Source organism: Anopheles coluzzii, chromosome 3 (genome assembly GCF_943734685.1).
Source record: "Anopheles coluzzii chromosome 3, AcolN3, whole genome shotgun sequence".
Classification (NCBI taxonomy): Eukaryota; Metazoa; Arthropoda; class Insecta; order Diptera; family Culicidae; genus Anopheles; species Anopheles coluzzii.
The window spans coordinates 71416175-71422174 of NC_064671.1; the positions used below are offsets into that span (position 1 = coordinate 71416175).

Consider the following 6000-nt stretch of genomic DNA (forward strand, 5'->3'; position numbering starts at 1 on the left):
GGAGCAACGTCAGCTGTAAGTGCGCGATATGTCAATAATGCTTTAGATGCTGCATTCTACGATGTATTAGAAGCGTTGTTTACAATTTCTAAAACCACGGCTTAATAAATCGTCGTTGCAATAGGCCAAGAATTGGTTTATAAATGTACCAGGACGTGGAAAGCGATAGAATTTGTTAAAATACTGTAAAACTCTTCACTTTCTAACCTTTTCTACAGGTGTCCATCTTATCCTTCATGGTGTCCATCTTTCCCATATCAGGTGTCCGTCTTACCCGAACATTTCAAAACTGCACGAAAAAAACCATGTTTTTCATTCATGAAAAACAACGCAAAAATCGATGGAAACTTAAAAGTTTCAACACATTTTCTGATAAAACATGAGTGTAAGATAATATATGCACATTTTCATGGTCGTTGCATTTATATATCCCTAGATTTTTACCATTTCCCTTAACGTGTCCGTCTTTACCTACCTTCCCCTACAGGGTTTTCGAGGATTATATAGACATTTTCAGCGAATTGTAGTTTTGTACAGGCATATAACAGACTCTTTCAGCGAGCTATAGAATTGTTCGGAAGTAGGCGTTGACTTGTTCGATTATACTGCAGAGCTGTCACTTTCGTACCACTTGGACTGCAGCTTGGATCATGCTCAACAGAATGTAAACAAACGGTTTTTGAAAAATATGTTTGTTTCAATTAATTCATGTATTAAACCGCCTGGGTAATAATTATTTGCTACTTTTAGGACATTTAAGAATGAAAAATTAAACGATGCGGCACTGGGTGTAAACAAAACAAATGACAGCACTACAGAATCGCTGAACATGTCAACGCCTACTTCCGAACAATTCTATCTCTCGCTGAATGAGTCTAGTGTATGCCTGAACAAAACTCGCTGAACATGTCTATATAATCCTCGAAAACCCTGTATGATTTCACTCTAACTTTAGGTGAATTAAACACCTTCCATGATACGTTCATCGTACGAAACAATGCAAATAAAAGGCAGTTTTTCCTGCACAACAATTTCCAGCAACGCTGTTGCAATACCACTTCGCAGAAAATGGTTCCCTTGGCTTTCATACGGTGTTAACAAACAAACAATCAGCAACCCGATACCGGCCCGTTGCACCCAATTGTGAACATAATCTATCGCTTAAACTTGTCTGGTTGTCTGAGCAACTTCTAAATTATGATTCCATCGATTGCAACTACCGAGAACCGCTTCCCGGAATTGGCTCCCCGGCTGCCAAACAAATATGCTCATACGCTGTGAACAAAATGACAGACTCGGCAATACGTCTCTCGCCGGAATGGCAAAACCGATACTTCCAGAAACGAATTCAAACGATTGGCGAACCGTACATGGGACGGCGGCTACCCGGTTCCCGGAACGACCGCACCCAAACATCAATTAAGATGGAAGCGAAATCCAACCCCTACCCAGAAGGTTAAATTCGTAATTCTTCGAATAAAAATGCCATCCAACAAGGGACAAACAGTGTGTGTGTGTGTGTGTGAAAAAGAGAGAGAGAGAGAGAGAGCGAAAGCCGACAGGAAACAAACATGCCCGCAAGGAAATGATAACGTCAGCATCCGCCTCGCCCGGGCACCGAATGTTTTTTAGGGTGAGGGATTTAATTATTTCCGGCACAGAAAGATGTCCCTTCCTAACCGGATGGTTCGGGGCCGCATTTTAATAATTCCTGCCTGCTGCTCTTTATTCGGTCACTCGTCGCATTTTTACTTACAGTGAAATTACTCACTCGGTGCGCGCTAATACAAAACGCCCCAATCGCCACGAACACCAATTTGACATTGTCTTTCCATTAATTATTCAGCGCTCCCATTAATTAGCACGCAGAGGTCTGGCAGGACTGGTGCAGCCTTCGCTGCTTCAAAGATTTATCCCAATCTCACCATTCCGAATTTACAAAGGCTTTTGCGCACCAAGCACAAATCCTGTATCTCTAAAAGCTTAAAAGGGTTTGGCTGTTTTTGGGGCAGATAAAATGATGAATTACGTCGATGAAATTATTATGTATAACGGGATATTATGTAAGGAGAGAGGGAGGAAAAAAAAGTTTGATAAAGAGGATAACAGCATAAAAGCATTATCCATCCACGCACACGCTCACAAACATACGCGGATCCATTTAATGACGTTCACAATATGGTTTGTTCAATTACCTTTTTTGTTCGGGGTTTTATTTGCCGTTGCCTGTTTGTTTCTATTTTTGCTTCCAACACTAACTGGCAAAAACCGGGTGGATAATATGCATATATGTTGATGTATCCGCTTGGTATGGCTGTGTGCTAATATATAAGATTGCAATATGACGCACAACGTACACCAATCAAAGAATGGGAAGAATGGAGCAATGTCGTATGCTGCGGTATGTTGCTAGCGAACGCTTGTTGCCGCGCCCTGGCCCAACGAGAACTTTTTCACTGTCACTGTTTTGCGGCCGGGGCCGGTGCACTTAAATTATCCAAACACACGCGCGCACCGTTTTCTACCGGCGGGAGAATGAAAAACACGATTTTATTAGCCCCGTCGTTTCCACCGCCACAACGAAGGGTCGTGCTGGGACGGGTGTGTGTGTGTTTTTTTGTGGATCCTTGTTTGAGATTTTCTAAACTTTTTTTTTTCACTGCTAAATTTTGCATGCACTGTACCGTACTGGCCCCGCGAGGTTCGTTGCTTTTTTTTTCTTTCACATCACTACACACACACTAACGCACTACACTCACACAAACGAAGCAGCACCGATGGGACGAAACCGTTGTGCTTTATCTCACTCACTCTGTCGCACAAATGGAGCTCTTTTTTCTATTCCTGTAGATGTGTTTGGGTAGCAAACAAGAAAACAGCGTAAGCAAAAAAACGAGCGAAGGAAGAGCATAATACAGTATTCAGCTTTCGCAGACCAACACACGCAAAGATTGGGCCTGCGTCAGTATGCGAAAGCTCCTGCGGAAGGATGATGCCGCACACACCGTCACACGCAACGAGCATCTCACTTTTCCGCCCCAAACAGTGCCTTTCACTCTCACTCTCTCTCTCTCTCTCTCGCACTCTGTCTCACTCTATGGTTCTCTCTTTGCAGGTTCTCGTAATGCTTAATCGCCTATATTCATCCCGCGTGGTGTTTTGCCTTTTCGCTCACTTACACTCGCTCTCTCTCTCTCTCACTCACACACACTCACACACACAACCAGACATGCTCTTGGTTTGGCGAAGATCAGATCAGATTATGTAACGCACATTCACATTGGGTGGAGGGGGGTGGGAGGGCGCAGGAGTACCAAGGACCCCCTACGAAAGGAAAGCTGTCGGAGATGTTGGTTCGTTTTTTTTTTAAGGGGGATTGTTCGCGTTCGTTTCGGGTGGTTCTCGTTTGAATGTCGTAAACTGCTGAGCTTCCCTTCCACCCCTCCGGCTATACACCAGCCCCAGCCGTCCCTTGCAGGCACCGATTGATTTCGTATTCCTTGCGCCTTGCGGAGTAGATCTTACATCGCAGCAGCCGACGTCAACGCGACTGCCGGCAGCAGCAACCAGCCAGCGTGCGGCTTCATTGTGTCTTCCTCCCCTGGCTGGCTTTGATAAAGCGGCGGGTGGTTTCGGTTCTTCTTTTTTCTTTTCGTTTTTGCGGTTACTGTGGGTATTTTGGTATTTTATTTGCATTCGTTTAACAACCCTCCCTTCCCCACCATACGAACGTGCATTTTATGCTCTGCGTTACCCAGCGGGGCATACCAAAATCGTTCACATTCCACGCTAACCGGACACACGCACCAACACACGCACACACACACACTTCTTTGGATCTTTTTTTGTTTCCCCCCTTCTGAGAAACTGTTGTGAACTGTTTTCTTTTGTTTTGTGCATGTGTTCATGTGTGTGTGTGTGTGTACTAGTGAGTTGTTTGCTCTTTGCGCACACGCTAAGCCCTCGGGCGATTTTCTATTTTTGCACGCACTGTATAAAACACAACCAACAAAAAAAAAACGATGAACACACGCAGGCACGAATATAAAAGTTGATTTTTTTACCGTTTTTCCTCTACTTGTTTGCTGTGTGGGATTTTTTTTCTCTCTCTTTCTCTTCTGGTTCACACGATCGATTCTTTTCGGGTGGGTTTCAGTTTACGTGCGCTTGGGAAAATGGCAAGCGAATTGCAACAACAACAAAAAAGAAAAAAATCACCCGGCAAAAGTCGATGGAGACGCCCGGTCGTTTTTGGTAACCTACATTGGTAACCTATTTAATCATAATACAAAGTACTGTAATTAATTTTACTTAAACAGCTGCAATCTGGGTTTTGTTTGTAATTGAAATTCAACATTACTAAACATTTACACAACACTGTCCACTGTCAACGCGTTTAGTAAACAACACATTAGCACACTATGCGCCAAAAGGTAGGCAATATTTCCAACAACCGGTGAACAATGACACAATCCCACACGCACACACACTCAGACATTGCCCTTGAAGGATACCGTGTTTTAGATAATCCATATTTTACCTCCCTTTTGCACTGTTTTTCACCCACACACAAACACACTGCAACACGCACACACACACACACACACACACACACACACACACACACACACACACACACACACACACACACACAGACGCATAGATACACCGCAATGCCTGCCCTCGTAACGTGTTTAATTATACGTGCCGAGGTAAATCGTTCGCTCGATTACGTCGGCTTTTGTGTGCTGCTGCTGCTGCTACTGCTGCTGACCGTGCCTTCGATGATAATCCTCTTAAATGACTGATGGCCGTCCGGCTACGGCCGTACAGTCATAGTGAAGATGGGGAATGGAGAAGAATACACACACAGCAAAAAAAAGGCCCACGCACGACAAGCACGCACGCCACGGTCGGCCACCTACACGGAGCCACCGCACTTTCGCGTCCTGCTGTTTCCGAGTCAACCTCCAAACCTAACTCCCAGCCGCTGTTGTTGTTCGTGTTCGTGTGCTGCACAAGCACCTTGGAGGGCAAATAGGTACAGAGACAGAGGAAGAAAAAAACACAACAAGAAAACACACACACACACACACATATACACACCCACCCAGTCGCTCTCGCGTTCTCCTCCCCCCAAGCGCTCGTTGGTCGGTCACATCATCTTCACCCCCCAGGCTGGGTGGCCGCTCAACGGCGCTGCGGGTTGCACAATTGCAGAATTTCGCACCAGACTACAACCACGCAACACTGCCGAAACCAGCCGGAAAACGGGTGGTCTGGTTGTTTTTCTTTGTCAAGCAATCCGGACGCGACAAACACCGGAACTGGGAACTGGGGGAAAAGCTGGCTGAGCCAAACGGGGCAACGGAGCCAACGGTGTCTACGGAGGTTCACGGTCTACACTGTGCGCACGGTACGGCTGCCAACACTCGTCTAACACGCACACGCGAGTCCTAGAAATTCCTGGTGCCCCGCTGCCGCTAAGGCGCTCGCTGGGAGTTCGGCTGGGGCCTCGCTTTTTTGTGTGCTCCCAAAACGGCACTCGGCACAGCGCTGCTGCTGCTGCTGCTGTTGCTGCTCGCCCGTGAAGAGCCCGTGAGCGCGTGCAGTAGGCGTTGAACGGTCGGTGAGAGCGCCATTGGAGTGTGTGTGTGTGTTTGCGTGCTCGGTCACCAAGGTTAGCCGTGAGCGGTGAGTTGTGGGGAGAGCGCACGCTCACTGTTAGTAAAGGTACAGCTAAGGCACGAGCACAAGCTCCAGTGAAAGAGCGAGCAAAAGAGAGCGAAAGAGCGGCTCCTTAGAGATTCGCACTCCGAACTGTGGAGCTGTCCGTAAAAGGCAACCTCAAACGCATGCGCTCGAGCTCTCTGCTACTCTCCCTCTTTGATTGCTACTCAAACGAGAGAGAGAGAGAGCGGACACTTCTAAGGGTTGTTTGGATTGTTTCACATAAAACATCGCCCTACCAAGGTGAGTTGGGGTTGGTCCTGTTTGGGC

The 6000-nt window shown here is 46.4% G+C and overlaps 1 protein-coding gene across 2 annotated transcripts in view; it reads right to left on the reverse strand.

Moving 5' to 3' along the window:
- The window catches only part of LOC120956935 (zwei Ig domain protein zig-8-like), a 52889-nt gene extending 47360 nt beyond the window's left edge, over nt 1-5529 (reverse strand). The window contains exons 1-2 of one of the 2 annotated variants that reach the window (XM_040378768.2): nt 5111-5529; nt 2196-2844 (exon numbers count right to left, since the gene is read on the reverse strand). The gene's annotated coding sequence lies outside the window, so the exon portion shown is untranslated. Of the gene's footprint in view, nt 1-2195; nt 2845-5106 lie in introns of both variants that reach the window. The other variant, XM_040378766.2, reaches the window with a different exon arrangement.
- Between the last annotated feature and the right edge of the window lie 471 nt (nt 5530-6000).